The sequence below is a fragment of the Sciurus carolinensis genome, chromosome 7 (assembly GCF_902686445.1).
Source record: "Sciurus carolinensis chromosome 7, mSciCar1.2, whole genome shotgun sequence".
NCBI lineage: Eukaryota > Metazoa > Chordata > Mammalia > Rodentia > Sciuridae > Sciurus > Sciurus carolinensis.
In genome coordinates this window covers 72,175,025-72,191,808 of record NC_062219.1, presented here as the reverse complement: position 1 = coordinate 72,191,808, position 16,784 = coordinate 72,175,025, and the positions used below count along the sequence as shown (strand labels likewise).

At 40.6% G+C, this 16,784-nt stretch overlaps 1 protein-coding gene across 3 annotated transcripts in view; it reads right to left on the bottom strand.

Moving 5' to 3' along the window:
* Bach2 (BTB domain and CNC homolog 2) overlaps positions 1–16,784 on the bottom strand; it is a 330,747-nt gene that overhangs the window by 178,777 nt on the left and 135,186 nt on the right. The window lies entirely within an intron of this gene.

The window sequence follows — 16,784 nt, the reverse complement described above, 5'->3', positions numbered from 1 at the left end:
AAAAAAGTGTGGGGGGGGGAGGTTTACAGGAAAGGACTGCCTGAGAGCAGTAAGATGATGGGATCCACAGCTATACTCATTCATGTTAACCTTTCCCTTTCTCTTTCTCCTTGAGAGTTGGGATGGGGAAAGTAGCCCTGAAATTTCATCTAATGAGGTCCAGATGAATGCAACCAGTTGGTTTACAGTGATATGTTCCTAAAGTTTCTACCAAGACCTCAGTTTTACTCCTCAGTAAAGTTCTCTAATTTCTGCATCCCAGGAAAGCCTAACACACTCACAGGCACCAAGTGTGGATGTGTTCAGACATGGAACTGGATAGGCTCAGTGGTGGCTGAGAAGACCAGTCACCAAGAAGAGGAGCCCTAAGACAGAGCCCTGAGCTCCCCAGGGCAGTTAGTGTAGGTACTCAACTGCCCATGGCAGTCACTTGATTTTTTTCATGGAAGAATTTCCTATAGATATATGTAAAAAAAGAGAAATAAAACCCAAAACCTCACCTCAAAGAAAAAGGAAATCGTGAGTCTAGAATATTTTGTTTAACTTCAACAATACTGTTGAACTGTTTAGAGCGTACAGTGGATTGAACTTGGACCCCATGAAGATATGTCAATGTCTTCACTTGTAGAACCTATAAATGTCACTTGATTTGGAAACAGAGTCTTTGTAAATGTTATTAAGTTGAGACTCTTTAGATGAAATCATCCTGGTTTACCTGGTGTGGCCAATCCAAGAATGTGTCAGAGTTACTGGGGAGGGGCAAGGGGAACTGGGGCCTGGGACTTTTAAAAATGATGATTTCTCCACTTAAGAATGATGGCATATTTTGTTAAAATTTCAAAAGAAATAAAATTTTCCAGTAAGTATGTAGATGGTGGGGTTGTATTTTTTGGGTAGATACCATTTATTACTATGTACATTTTATATTGGTGCATATCAGAATATATCAACAATCTAGAAGACACAGCATTTACTAAATCATAGCTTCTGTGGGTCAGGAGCTGAGCCAGGTTTGGCTGAGTCCTTCGCTCAGGGTATTCCAAGGCTGCAGTCAAAGTATAATTTTCATTTGCAGACTTGACTGGGAAGAATTTATCTCCTAGTTCATTCAGTGTGTTAGTGCAAATCTGCCATGATGGCTGTTCACTTCTTCTACCTTGATAAATAGAACAAAACTGCAAAGATGTTGCAAAAAAGAGAATGGATGAATCAGAATTTCTGGGGGCTCAGGCTTAAGAATCTGTATAATTCTGATGATCCACTCTCCTTAACAATGACCACACCTCAGTGGTATTATTCCCCTTCTCTTAAATGTTTGAGAAATGGCTCTGAAGTCAACCTCTTCTAAATGATGTTTTTAATAAGTCTAATTATTGTTTAAAAACCAACTTTATTTTTTTAAGTAAAGCCAATACAAATGCATCAAAAAAGATTGAACAATACAGAAACCAAAGATGAAAGCAAAAATCACCCAGATTCACCATTGGGGAACCTTTCACACATGGTTACAAGCATTTATTGACACATAATGTGTGTGTACAGTTTAATCTTATGACTCAATTGTGGTTCACAGGTCACAGCATTAACACTACCAGGGAAACTGTTAACAACAAGTTCAGAATCTCAGCCCCCACCTCATTTCTGTTGAGTAGGTATCTATATTAGCACATGAACACTTGAGAAGCAGTGGTTCCCATAACTGTAAATGCACTGTTCCTTGTTCTGTAACCTACCTTTCCACACAGCAAGGTATTTGAACCATCTGTCTTTGGCAATATGATCTTTCTTCTAGATATGTTATTCCTTTATGTACCAGGATTTATTTGATCAGTCTCCTTCAAGATTATTTCTATTTTCCCATTTTTTTCATTATTGCAAACAATGCTTGAGGATATCTTTCTGCTTTGTCATTATTATTTTGGGGTAAATCCCCAGAAGTGTGTTTGAGAAAGCAAATGATAGGCCCACTTACCAGTGACCACATAATGGCAGAACACCAGCATGCCTGCCTGGTTTTGGTGAATGTTGGTTTCCCCACACCTTTGCCTGGAGTTTGTCCAAATAATTTTAACCTTTGGTTAAGGATAATTCACTCATGTTTTCCCCCTACATTTTTCTAAAAATGATCAAAAAACTGAAAATCTTTTTATACATTTATTGGCCATCTGTATTTCTCCCTTTGTGAACCATCCAAAGTTATTTAAAATAACAGTTATGGAAGAATGTGTGGAATTATAGAGTTTAGAAATACTGTTTAATCACAATGAAAAGACATGAAGATGAAAAAAAGGAAGAAGGGAGAAGAAAATGTGCCATAAAAAGGATAATCAAAAGATTAGTTTGTGTGTTTATTTATAGACACTGGTTACGGCAATCCAGTGATTAGGCAAATTAATGCAGCTGTGTATGATCACAGCTCTGGGATCAGCCCCCACATCCTTTTCAAATGATGCCACCTGTCATTTAAGTATTTTGCATTTGCCTTTTATGTTACATACATTTCATGATGATTCTCATTTTAAAAACATCCTTAGTTAACTCTTTGAAGGCTCTCATGACTTGGATTCCTCTTCAATCTCTCATCTACAGTTAGGAATCATGTGAACTAACCACGCTCTGGGGGAGGTAGGAGAAACAGTACATTTGCTTCTGAAAAGTACCAACCCTCTAGAATGTTCGAGAACTATTGTATTCTTTTTACTGGTATAAAACTTGTTCCTTCTCAGGACCAAAAATGAGGGTCAGATGTATTCCAGTTTGACTTCAGTAGCATGTGCATACTGTGCTCCTTCCGTAGGACACACAAGATTTTCAGTCCCTGGGTGACTTGGGCCTGCTCCCTCATGGAGGCATCCCCACGAACTCAACATCTTGCAGTGCACCCTCTCTACCTAACAACTGTGAACGGTCTTCTCATGAGGTCCCTGGAAGTCTCCTTCAACTGAAGCAATGCTGAACGGGTGAAAATCCACCTCATCCATCTCTGCCATCTTCTGGTGGTTATAGCACCATTTGTAAATTGAAACCAATCAGATGTCCTAATTTACAGAAAAATTTCCCTACAGACCAAGAATGCTACACCAGGAGGGACAGAGGACAAGATGGGGAGAGAAAGTCTGTAGGCTTCACTCTGAAATCTGGGAGAATGAACAGGTTGAATGGGTCTTACTTAACACATGTCAGGATATAAGAACAAGTTGCCCCCAAGTACAAAACCCTAAGAAAGGAATTTTAGGACAAAAAGATAAGGATGACTTTACATAGCAGTTTCTATGTAAACATGGTCACGTGCATACACCTTAGGGATATGTTGGTTAAAACATATTTCAGTAGCTGCTAGGATGTTCTGGAATGTTATGGACCATAGATTCTCATAGGCGTTAAAGGAATGGGTGACCCTGGAACACATCACAAAGCTGTCAAAGTCAGGGAAGCTCATACTGTCCTGTCATAAAATGCTCTTAGAGCTACTATCAGACACAGAGCATGCAAGGAGGGAAGGCACTGGTTTGCCATGGTTGAGGACTCCAATATTTGGATAAGAAACAAAAGTGAACATGAATTTACGTATACAGCTACATGAAGCGTCAACCTGAAGGACTGGCTATGTTTCATCTGTGTGAATAAAGTTCAATTAAATATTCAACATCCCAGCAATGGAATGTAGGAAACTGAGAAGTCTCTCCCTTGTCAGTATTTGTCACCATGTTACATGTCTTTGCATCCTGCTCCTTAAAAAGATGACTCTTTTAATGACTTAAGGACAAAAGTGATGTGGGCCACAAATTCTAGAACCAATTCCAAAATAGCAGGAAGTGGTCAAATGCCCAGTGGCATAGCAGATACTTCATTCAACACGTTAGATATCCTCCAGTGTCCCTGAAAATCCAACAGCCCAGTGGTCAAAAGAAAAGGTAAAACTGCAAAAAGATAAGAAATGGGAGTGGCAGTGACTTTCTGCCCCTCCGGCCCCAGCCAGACCCACTTGTCAGGGAGAAGGCGTCCTCTGTTTCACTCCCCGCTCAGAGGGGGACGGCAAGCTGTCGACAACTCCTACCATTCAAAGAGTTGTTCACACTGAAAAAGTGTTTACTGCTCGCAAGTGGCGCTCAAAATTAATTCACAGCAGCAACACCAGCAGAAAGCTTTGACAGACTGTCTTATGTGTTGACACAGTTATAAGTTGTTGGATAAAAAAAGTAACACACTTTCCCTCTTTTCCAGCCTATACACACTGAAGTTGCTCCAAAGAGGGAACACGAAATGTGTCTGAGACTGTAAATGCCAGCCGGCAGGTGGGAATTTCTGGTTCTGAGGCTTATGGCTTCAGGCATGAGAAGTGTGTGAACCCCATTTTAGAGATGAAGAAGGCCAAGCCTCAGGCAGCAGGGTGGGCAGAGGTGGAGAGCTGTTTTTCAAACCTCCCAGCAGAGAGGGGTGCCGGAGTCACAGGCCCAAATAATTCATCTCCCTCTTCTTTTTGAAAACAATAATCCTTTACTGACAATGGCTTGGAGAGGTTGGGAAGATACGACTTGCTTGCTCAGAAATGATTTACAGTAAAAAATCAGAAAGAATGCAGTGTGATTTAATTATCTCAAGTCACTTGGAATAATTAGAGTAAAAAAGAAGCCAGGTGGGATAGCAAATATTTGGCCTTATCTAGAAGATCTTTTACAGACTCCTTGGCTCAGCTCAGCTGTTTGCTATGTGCTGGAGGTGTTGTGTGTGCACAGTTCCTGTTGAGCAGTGTGTCCTCTCGTGTCCTCTCTGGGAGGAGTCACAGTCTTTGGAAAATAAAAACTTCCATTAAACACACTAATTGTGCTTCCTGATCAGGAGCTGCCTTTCATGTAAAATTAGGCTGTAAAATAGCTTTATTGAATGGTTTATGTTTTAAAATAAGGTCTCGATAGAGCTGACCCCAAAGAAAATTGTGACCCACTATTTGCTGACTGCTGGTGGACTTTTCCAGGTGCCCCCATTTCTGTTCTTCCTAGTCAGGTGCCCAAAGAGCACCTCTGGCTTTGCTCCTCACCCTCTGCCCTGACCCATGCTTCTCTCTCCCTCTAATTTCTCAATACCAAACTCTCCTTTCTTTTGGTGCTGGAAAGAAAGTAGAGGAAAGAATCTATATCAAGATAGGAATGACTGGGGACTTAATGCATTTACTCTCACAGGCTTTGGAGGCTAATAGAGTTGGTGGAATTCCTGCCAATGTGGTGAGATGCAGTCAGAAGTCTTATCCAGATGAAGAAGGTCTGTTTTACCTGCCTAGCCCCAAATACAGTGTTCAAGTATTCATCTTCAGTTAGCAAGGGAGTCAACTGAACCAAGAAAGTCACTTGGAAGGAAGTGTTGGTCTTGGTCAATGATGGAGATGTGGACACAGCAGCTAACATCACTGGAACCTCTCTGCCCCAGACATTGCACTGACTACTTTTACAAATATGGTCTCATTCAATACACATTTTACAAATGTCATCTCATCTCATCCTGAGAGAGATTGATTTTATTATTCCCATTTACTAAGGTGGAAACAGATACTGAAAAAGTTACACCACTTGCTTAAGGATGTAAGTGCTAACAAAAATGGCAGAACTGGAACTGAAAGTCAACTGAGTCTGCAACTAGCAGCCTTCTATCCATCTCTGGGGGTCTCAAGACAATATAAACCAGCTACATTGAACAGCCAGTGCAGGCCAGCACTCCCAAGTCACCATGGTGGATTACACATGGCAGGTGCAGAAGATTTACTCACATGGATATGGCCAAGTAAGAAGAGCATGCAATTTGAAGGCTGACAGATCTGATTAAAATTCTGACCCTGTTGTTTGCTTTGCTTTTTTTGACCTGGAGCAAATCTCTGAACTTTAGTTGTCTCATCTGGAAAATTAATCTGTACTACTTGGTACACAGCATAATTTGTGAAGATAGAATAAGGTAATGCACAGGGAAACTGCTTTTAGAAGCATAACCTGTTGGATGATCTTATTACTGCTAATATGATCTTTTAATGGGAAAAGTCATTCCTGAAAGTGGAAGACTGACTTTCATGTCAGTACCAACCAACCCATCTGACAAACCCAAGAGGGTTCTCAGGAGGACTACTGAGGAAAAGGGAATAGGGGCAGGTTTTTAGAGGTATTTTTCTGGTGATAACGAGGTTTGACCCTAAATAATAACATCAGAAGATGAACTGTGTAACGTGTGGATTACAAATGCCAACTTTCAATGAATTTGGAAACTCCCCACTTTGAGTTGCTTGGAGCTTTGTGTGGCAGCTGCGGCAGCAGAACAGGAGACATGGTTTTCTTGTTGATTACACTCATTCCTTTGTACACTCCAGACTGGGTTTAAAAGAAAGGGTCACTTATATGCAGTCAGTTCCTCAGTTTGTATAAATGTCTAAATGCAGTAGCATTTCACTACCCAGAGTAGTTAAAAGACACCAACCTCCTGAGATCCAGGGGCAGCTATCAGGGTACCCAACATTCTGCTTTTAAGGACCTGAATTTCAACAAATACTTCCAAATGAATAGATGAGTTCCAGAAGGTCAAAATATGGTTATTATTATTATTTTACAAAATGTGGTTGTTAACCTACCACTTCATTATAATGGATCTCAATCTTTTTTCTACATATGAGCTCACCCTTCAAATAGCACATGTCTGACCATTGCTGGAAGGGTTGAATTCAAGTTTAAAGCATTATGTCATTGTAAACAAACAATCACATGTAGCATGACTATGTGGAAAATACAGCATTTCACTTTTGTGGTGTTGGTTCCACTACAAGGACAGGGAACCCAAGAGATGAGGTCAGTGGGCCAGCTGCCATGAAGAGACAATGCCAAGTCCACGTACACAGAGCAAGCTGCCTCTGCTCATAACTAAAGGCTTAAGCTCCTTGCTGTCACGCCAGCCAAGGAAAGTGATTGCTTTCCTAAAGTAGATGGAAAGAGCTTCAGAGACTTTCTCCTTGGCACTACACATTCATGCCAGAAGGCCAAGAGGCCGTTACCCCTGCTGGCAATGGACACAACCGCATTCAGGCTCATTTCATTTAGATGACACTGCTACCTAATAAAAAGCAAAAGAAAACACATGCTACTGTGAATCAGAGAGCAGGAAGAATGGATGTGAAAGAGTGGTGGGAGGCAAGAGGAAGTGTTCTAAATCCTAGACACCTTACCCACTTGACTCTTTTGCCTACTAGTCACACCTTCCACTTGCAAGCAACAGGTGCACAGGTCTGTGTAGTGTTACACAGCCCAACCTGACTTGTTCTTTGCCTATTTGTTCCTAAGGCAGAACATTGGCCTTCCAGTATGTAACAGAGCAGGTCCCAGCATTCTTTAAATCTCACAGAAGCATCAGAATGAGCTTGGGTTATATACCAGTGACACTTTCCACCCTTTTGTATCCACCAGTCATCCTTCTAGAGATCCAGACTTGGAGGTCCCAGGGTCTCTCTGATTTTTCTTTCCAGTTCCTCTGTTCTCCTGAACCCACCAATGTTCACATCTGAGTCATCACCCAAGCCCTGCTGACTTTTCCTTTAATATAAGCCCAGAGTTCATTTCTATCTCTCACTCCTATAGTTATCATTTCTGTGCAGGTTCCTCCTCCCACCCACTCCCATGGCTACACTATGGGTGCAGACGGGCTGTGCACCTCTGGTTTTTGACTTTCCGTCTGTCAGGGACCCCGCCAACAAGCCACTGTAATGACTTTCCTGGGCCAAAGAGGGCCGCTCACAACTCAGCTTGCATTTATAGCCTCCACTTTGCACATGGTTTTCCCCACCAGAAATAGCCCTTCCTCCTTCTGTCTGGCTACCCTCCACTGCCCAGTGAAGCCACATTTCCTCCAGGAAGACAGTGCTGGTCATTCTTGGAGAATGTGCAGCCCGATCTTGATCACTCACTTGGTGACAAGTAATGTACCTCCTTGTGATTTCTTTCACATTATTTATGCCTTTGATGGCTATTCAAACACAAAACAATCAATTTCTTGTCTCCTCAACTAGATTTATCAGGGCTCCCAGAAGACTATATTTTCTACTTTTTTGTAGCATTTCTGTCCATCCCATCCTTTTTTCCTTCTCCTCCTTTGCGACCTATGTATCAACTGCAGTGAATAAGGACTTCTTTTTATCTAGGTTCTGAGGAGAAACCAGGAAGGGAACATAAATGAAATGCAAGAGTAAACTCAGCAAAGATGTAACTGGCCTCTCTGGGTGGAAGACACACTAGAAAGAATAAATCCAGAATTAAGCACATCTGTTGTCAGCAAATGTGCAATACTGCCAAGCACCCTCACCCATGTTAAATCACAAACTCTGGGTAAGCTCTGGGTATACTGTATAATTCAGTGCATAAAGGAGAGAGATAAAAGGAAAGAAAATAATTCCTCTACAAAAAAAGCATTTCCCCCAAATACTTTAAACAATGCTTTCACTTTTAGATCAATTTTTAAAATTTAGAAATATTTCTTTAATATAATGTAGAATTTTCCTGATGATGCATGTCAGTGCCTGGTTTGGGGTTAACATATTAATCTGGGCATGAAAAGAGATGAGAACAGATAATATACAGAAGGATAGATAGGAATCTTTCCTGTTCCATGGGGTTCAAGGAGGCCAGAGTAACCTGGAGAAACTGCTGGAGCTGGTATCATAGAATATCCAGTTCAGGTGGTCAAGTTCCAATGGGATGGTAGTAATTCTGCAGAAGGGACACGCATTGCATAGGAGAAAAATCTGAATGGGAATCGTCTCCATAATGGCAGCTTCCAGAGTGAGGCTCTGTCCAGCATCCAGATTTTTTTGACTGAAAGGAAGGAGGAGTCTGCTAGATGACTTGGTGTTTATATCTAAATTCAGAGTTGCCTGGTCTGGTTGAGTTGAAGTCTGTGTCAAGGGCTGGAACTGGCTTTGGTCAAGGCAGATAGACTTTGGGGAAGAGGGTCTGTGAGAGCTGGGCAATTCCTCCCCACCAACCTGTGAGGAGGACTGGGTCTCCATGTCTCTGGGGACTCGGGTTTTAATGACTGCTTGAGATATATGGCAGGTGCAGACACAGAGCAGAAGGTATGAAGCACAGATGGGTAGATCCAGACCTTAGCAGTGGTCCTGAGCCTTGCACTCCTGGGATAATTCAACACACCCTTACTTTGGAATCACCTGTGTCCTACTCCCCCCACTGCAATGATGCCTTTACAACAATATCACTGACCACCTGAAATGATGGCTGCATGTGGTGGGTCTCTTGCAAATAAACACAGAATAAAATTACAGAAGAAAGACTACTAAGAAAGCCTTGTCTTCCTTATTCCAAGTAATTTTCTTATCTGACAAACATTTTCTTTACTGTTGCTGTCACTGTCCTCCCACCTGACACAGCTAACAAAAATATTATCTCTGGCTGCTGCATCATAAACACAGTGAAGCTCTGCTCCTTCTTTGTCACCTATACCCACCCATCCATTCCTCACATCTTGAGAATCCACACCAGGAGTTTAGAAGATGATGCTTCTGCACCAAGGACCCCAGGGCACCACTTTCCCCCAAGTTTTACTGAATGCTTGATGTTGATCAGAATTCTGGTACAAGCACCCTTTAAAATAGAGCATTATGTGCTATGATCGAGATTTCCAGGAGCCTTAAATTCTCTCCACAGTAGCCCTCCTTCCTTTCATTCCCTCGTTCACTAAGCATTTACTGCACACACATCATGTGCTGACTCAGGCCTCATGGATGGTGGAGACTAATGATGCACAGTCTCTATCATGGACTCCTTCTTTCCCCACCTCTGGGTCTGAAGCCCCCTCCACTGCTGTTTCTCATCATTGTGACAGCACATCATGCTTACTTGTCATTTCAGCTGCTCCTTGCTTTCTACTGTTCCACTCCTGCTCTGCTTTCTCTCTCATCACTTTGCCCAAGCTCCTGAATTCCTTGAGGCTGGCTGCTCATTGCAGACATCACCCATCAGTCAGGGCCTCCTTCCTGTGATCAGTGAGCATTGCAGGCGTAATCCTGGGCTGTAAATCTGCACTACATTTTGCAGATGCCCAAAGCTAAGGCTGTGCAGGCTGTGCTTCTTCACCTCTAGGGACATCTATGGGACCTTCTTTTTCCTTTTATAAATGTTCAGGGTCATTTATACTATACATAAATAGAACTGTTACTCTAGGCAACTGCTAAAAGGATGTGATAGTGTGGAAAGAGCCTGGCTTTAGAGCCACAGACCTGATTTCAAATCCTGGTCAACTATATTAGTACTTGTGGTACCTTTGACAAGTCATTTAATTCTTCTCAGCCCTAGTAGCTAGCCATATCTGTAAAATGAGGAAAACAATTCTTACCCCATGTTTCTTTTGATAAGGATTCATACATAAAAATGTCATATATAAATGTATATATATATATAAAATCCATAAAATGCCATATATATGTCACCCATAGAATGACATATATATGTGTGTGTGTGTGTGTGTGTGTGTGTGTGTGTGTGTGTATCAACCCAGAAATGTCTCTGGCCTCATCTGTTCTTTCCTTCCCCATTATACATGTGATTCAGAAGAATGCTATAAGACAGAGTGAGAAAAGAGAGGGGGCCTGTTGGTAATGGTTAACAGAATGAAGACAATGTCACTTAATATTACTAGGGTGGGTCTATTATAAAATTCTACAGATTAAGATATTTTAAAAAGGGCAATAAAATTAGTTCTGTGGGAGCAGGAAAAAGAAGAAGAATGAGGTTACCAAATGTGGACACAACAACCTAGCCCTAAAATAATGAGCACTAAGCCATGCTAATTTCCAAAATATAGATCCCATAAAGAAACAGGATATAAGGAAACCAGTGTGTGAGAAAGATGTGGCCTTACGTGTGGGGCTAACCAATATGCAAAAACTTAGACCAGATTCCCATTTTAAAAAGACTTTGTAGAGTAATGGGACCCATTCTGAAAGTGAGGCAGTCCTTGGATGCCAGGCCATCCTGCAACACCTGTGCCAAGAGCACACGTGCAAAATGCCCAATTGGATGTAGCCAGGGAGAGAGGGCATGCCGCAGGAGAACGGGGGCAGGCTTGTCCTGATTCTACTCGCCATGCTAAACCCAAGACACGCACACCTGGGGAATTCTCACACTTCATTCAACAGGTCTTCCACTGCAAGGCCAGTGAAGTAAATTACACACGAGCATTTCTGTCCAAACTACATGCTGTCCACACGGTAAACCAGCTCTTTGCAAATACCCAAGCAGAACTTTTGGGTGTTTCTGCTGGAGTGAGAAAAAGCATGTGTGCCTGAGTGAGATGTGATGGTTTTCAACTGTTGAGAGATGCCATAAATCTATTAGCTTGAACTTCAAAGAAACAAATTCTAAGAAAATTGAAAATTAGGGCGGGGCAAGGAGAACTGGAACTAAACCATTTCTCTGTTCTTTCCCAGAAAAACAATGAGAACCAAACCAGGCTCCAGTATCTGTCTTTCTCCAATTTTTACTACTCACCACACTGTTGAAAATATCTTCGATGTACGTCTATCTCTGGACAAACAGATTCTTATTCAAGTTAGTGGTTAAACAACTCCATGAGCTCATTTTTCTATGATTTGTTAGACATTTTTATGTGGTTTTTAGTGAGAACAGTTTAAAGTGAATTATCTTTGAGAAGCCTGTGGGATTCTATAATTCTGGTGCTCTTCCCAATCAGGATGATTTATTCCAAGGCAATTTTAAACGATGAAGGACTTGATGCCCAGACTTCTAATAAGCTTGGGCTGCTGTCTTGCAAAGTCAGGCAGTGTAGAATTGTGTGAGTCTAGGGTTGTAGCTACTTGGTGTGGCCAAAGCAAATGATTTCACCTCTCTGGGTCCCAGAGTTTCCAACTATAAAATGTAACGGGTGGTGAAGGTCTCTTCAATTTCTCGTCTAATTACTCTAAGATGTTGGGACTTTTCTACTCACAACTCCACACGAATGTACACAGTATGTATGTGCAATGATATCCAGGGTATGTTTCTCATCCCCAAAGGCACATTCTAGATTTAATCAAAGAGACAAATGGGAGAAATGTGGACAACGACTGGACACTGAGAGTCAGTTTAAATCACAAAGGATTTACAGACAGATACGATAAATGGGAAACAAAAAGGATCTACTTAAATATTCCTCTTGAAAAAAATTCTCGAAAAATCACAACTAGAGCTTGGAGACAGAGATGACACCTAATATGAAGGACTGAGGTGAATTTATGAATACACTGAAGGGCACTTTCTAGGGAGCCAGAACTATTAAACCCGGGAGGGCATCTTCCAGGCCCGCCCCTCCTGTCCAACTACTTCTCACACTAAATAATAACCCTCAGTAGCTGTATCAGGAAATGAAACACACTGAAGTAGGGCATGGCAAACACCATGCCCATAACCTACCTCTGCGTCTGCAGTAATCCACATACCACACAGTCTAGCAATAATAAAGGAGGATGGGAGGAAGGTGGATAGGTTCATCCTGCAGACCTCAGGGGGACGCTCCAGAGCGGGAACCACTGTCCTTTCTATTTTATTATCTTCCCCTACACACACACTTTAACAAGGCGAATAAACAGGATGTGCCCACTTGACTTCCTTGTTTGCAGTCAAGGTGACTTCACTAAAAAAGAGGCATCAAGGGCTCAGATGGGCACATCACCAAATCAAAAAAAAAAGTCTATTTACAGAGCTACTGTACGACCATGGTTTAAACCCTGGAATTTTCAGATCTTCAATTCTTCCTCCATCTTTGCTTCTCTTTCTGTTTGTCCTTTTCTAGTTATTCCTTGCCATGCTGCTCATGATTTTAGATTTGATAATATTTAATGTTCCATTCAAAAAGTTGTGGGCAAAGAGCTCAGCGCAGAGCACCTGCCTAGCATGCACGAGGCCTTGGTTGGATCCCTGGTACTAGAAAAAAAGATTAGGTGTAAAAAAATGTGTGCCTTGAGCTGTTTGGTGAAAAAACTAGAAAACCCTAACACATGATCACAATGAACCAAGTAAGAAAGTGAGGGAAAAGGTAGAGAAATGCAGCCTGCAGCTTGTTGACATGCACAGTGACAGATTCCCTGAAGACACTCAGGCTTGCTGTGCAGAACTGTCAGTTACAGAGGAGCTGCTGCCTCAGACCTCCAAGAGGCCGCTGCCCGACCTACTTTCTGATAAAGCAGAGTTTGTTTGTCAGTTCTTTGTTTTTCAAATTGAGATTTTAAAACTGTAATTAATTTTACATTATTGTTTTTTGAAACAACACATAAAATGGTACATTTTTTATGGTGTATTAGTTGTTATTCTTGTACACTGTGTAATGTTCAAATCAGGTTAAGCATATCTGTCTACTCAAACATGTATCATTTCTTTGTAGCAAAACATCCAATATTCTTTCTCCTGGCTTTAAAAAAAATCTATAATCACCTACTGTGCAATCATTTGTTAGTTCTTTATACAAACCTCTCTCCCTTTTTTTCTGGGAAGAAGGGTAGGGATAGAGGACATCCAACAAACAGGCCTCCATAGTATTTGCAAGGGAACATGGGAGAGGCAATTACGTAATACAGCATTCAGATGATGTCCCTATCTTCTGTCGGAACATTATCAGGCCTACTTCCACATGAGTGGCGGTAGAGGTCCTCTACCTCTACTAAGAAATCTCTTTGAGCTGATGAGACTAGAGAAAGAAAATGAAAATGAAAGGGAACAGGAAGATAGAAGGCTGTAAAATCAATAAGTCATTGTTTCAATTGGGATTAAGCCAGACACCAGCTAACAGAGGTCCCTCAAAAAAAAGGTTTAAATAACACAAGTTTATTTCTCTCAAGTTAACCAAGAGTCAGGGGCAAGCAGCCCATGATGGTATGAAGGCTCCTCCTTTATTAAGACTCAGGCTTCTTCCAGTTTTCCTTTCTACCAATCCTAAGAGGTAGTCTTCCTCTAAGTCCAAAATGGTGCTGGTGCTGCAAGGAACTAGATGGGTGTGGTCCACTCCTTTAAGAACTTCTTAGAACTGCACCACCCCCGCCACACACACACTCCTTACATCTCCTTGGCCATAACTTAGTCACATGGCCAGGGAGATTGGAACAAATGCCTATTTGCCAGCAACAATGTGGTCTTTTGGCTACCAGTTCAACTATAAAAAGGATTCTGTGAGAAGGCGGAGTCTCTCCCATAATGAAGGCTTTGCAAATTTCCTTATTTTCTGAGGCTGTATAATATGAAGATTAGCAACCCACACAACAAATGGAAAGAAAAAGAGTGCTATTATAGTAAACTACAGTAATAGTATTCTACTGAAGTTAAGGAAAATCATGGATTTTTCTGTCTTATAAGACTCAGGGATGTTTTTCTAATGATTTAACGTCACTCACAGGAGAGGGGTAATATATCACAAAGTGCTGCAGAAACATCTTCACTGAGCCCAGTGGTAGCAAGCATCTTCAATCAATAGATCTGGACAATGAAATAGACATGAAATCCTCTAACTTGTATTTAATTCAGTGACAGGAGGAGTGAGGATGGAGATAGAACAAACATCTTGGACAGAAATAAAAAGATCGTGCTAAAGACTTACTCAGAATTAATTAAGACACTGTCCCAAGGGGACAATAATTGAATAATTCCCTAAGATGTAATGGAAGTATCCCTGGTTGGTGTGACCTGGCAGTTTATATTAAATATTTTGAAATTCTGCAAGCTCCTGACTCAGCAATTCTATTTCTAGATATTTAACTTAAGAAAAATAGCCCTGGCTACACTTTGAGACTTATCTATGCAGATATTCATCTGGTTTTTGTTTTGTTTTTTTTTGTTTTTTGCAGTGCTGGGGATTGAACCCAGGGCCTTGTGCTTGCAAGGCAAGCACTCTATCAACTGAGCTATATCCCCAGCCCAGATATTCATCTGGGTTATTTATAATGGTAAATAAATGGGAATAAACCTCATAAAACTTTAATAAGTAATGAGAGGAATGTTAAATAAATGTTGGTCAACTCATTCTAAAGTAGTCATTACCAATGAGATGGTTAAGAAACTTAAGGTATGGAAAACAGCAATAATTTTATAAAATATAAGTAGATTACAAAAATGTAACGTGATTTTTAAAAAAATTCAAACAATCTATATTGCCATATGTACCTGACTACAAGGTAACCTCAGTAAAAGATCTCCCATCTTACCAATGAAAACATAAACAAAGCTAAAGAACAAAAAATACAAATAGCTTTGAAAACTTGAGTTTATATAAACTTTTAGGAATGTGAGGAAATAATTATGTTCAGACATAATGAGATTTCATTAATTTAGTTATATATACATATTGCAAATTACATTTTCCACAAAATAATTGGTAAAGTTTTTTTAATTGTATTTTATGAAAAATTCATTTGAATGTTTCACATTCATCCTTAATGTCATCATCATCCACAGAATCCCTCTCAAGTCATTTAACACCTCTCTTGGCCTGAGATAGAAATTTTGACTTAGTACATGATGCTGTTGGTGGAAATTTGATCCTGTGTAAGAAATATCCATTTGCATCATATTAAGATAGCTGATGTTCTCATTTGATCTCCATGGGATCTCCACTATTTAACCACTTATTGTACTACTCTAAAAAAAGCACTCTTTAAGAAAGAGTTTTCATGATGGAATCCAAGATTTAATGATTCAATTATTGTTGAGTAACAACATCTCCTTTTACAATAAATCTATCAAGTGACCTCTATTTTTTTTTTTTCTCAGTACTGGGAATGAACCCAGGGATGTTCTACCACTGAGCTACATCCCTGACCCTTTTTATTTTTAATTTCGATACAAGGCATTGCTAAATTGCCCAGGCTGGCCTTGAATTTGGGATCTTCCTAACTCAGCCTCCTGAATTGCTGGGATTACGGGCGTGTGCCACCATGCCCAGCTTCAATGACCTCTATAAGCACCAGAATTCTCACTGACTGGGGCAATGTCCAAGATAATGAATCTTTGCCCAAATAATATCTCATTGTTCAAAATAAAATAATAGAGAGCACATAATCTGAGAGACTTAGATTCAATTATGATACCACTTTCATGATAATATTTGGCCAAACAAAATCTTCTTGTCTTAGACATATTTCATGTATACACAAGAGGGAAAAAAAAAACTAGAAGGACAATCTCCATAAAGTCTACACTGGTAGGTTGATCATTATATGAGGTTACATTTTTTTCCATTTGTTTCTCTTTATTTCCCAAGGTTTCAATGAACTAGAGAGACAGTTAATAATTAGGCAAAGAACACTAAGAATTAAAAGGAACTAAAGGGAGAGATGTTACATCTCTAATGCATGAGGTAGGAGCAGAGGTAGGCTAGCCAGTCACAGGGTGTGAATTAAGGTGGTCTAGTTGAAAAAACAAAAGCAAAAATTCCTGCTAGCCTGAAATTCACCACATCATTGGTTGATAGCTTGTTTCAAGTTAGTTAAATGCACATGTGTTTTTTAGAGGGGTAACTCATTTACAAACTTCCCCCTATTTGCTGCAGATTCATCTATTAGATTTGTTTCAGTGCCTGGATAGGGACTGGAGGGAATGAGACAATGACAGAGACAGGTCGGTTTTATGTGAAAAGAGATGATCGGAAAGGCAGGCACCAATTACCACTTTCCTTCTGCTCCCCACAAAGCCTTAGCAGCCAGAGAGTTGGTGAATAAGGTGGAGGGGGCACAATGAAGAAATAATAATATTAACAATGAAAACCAC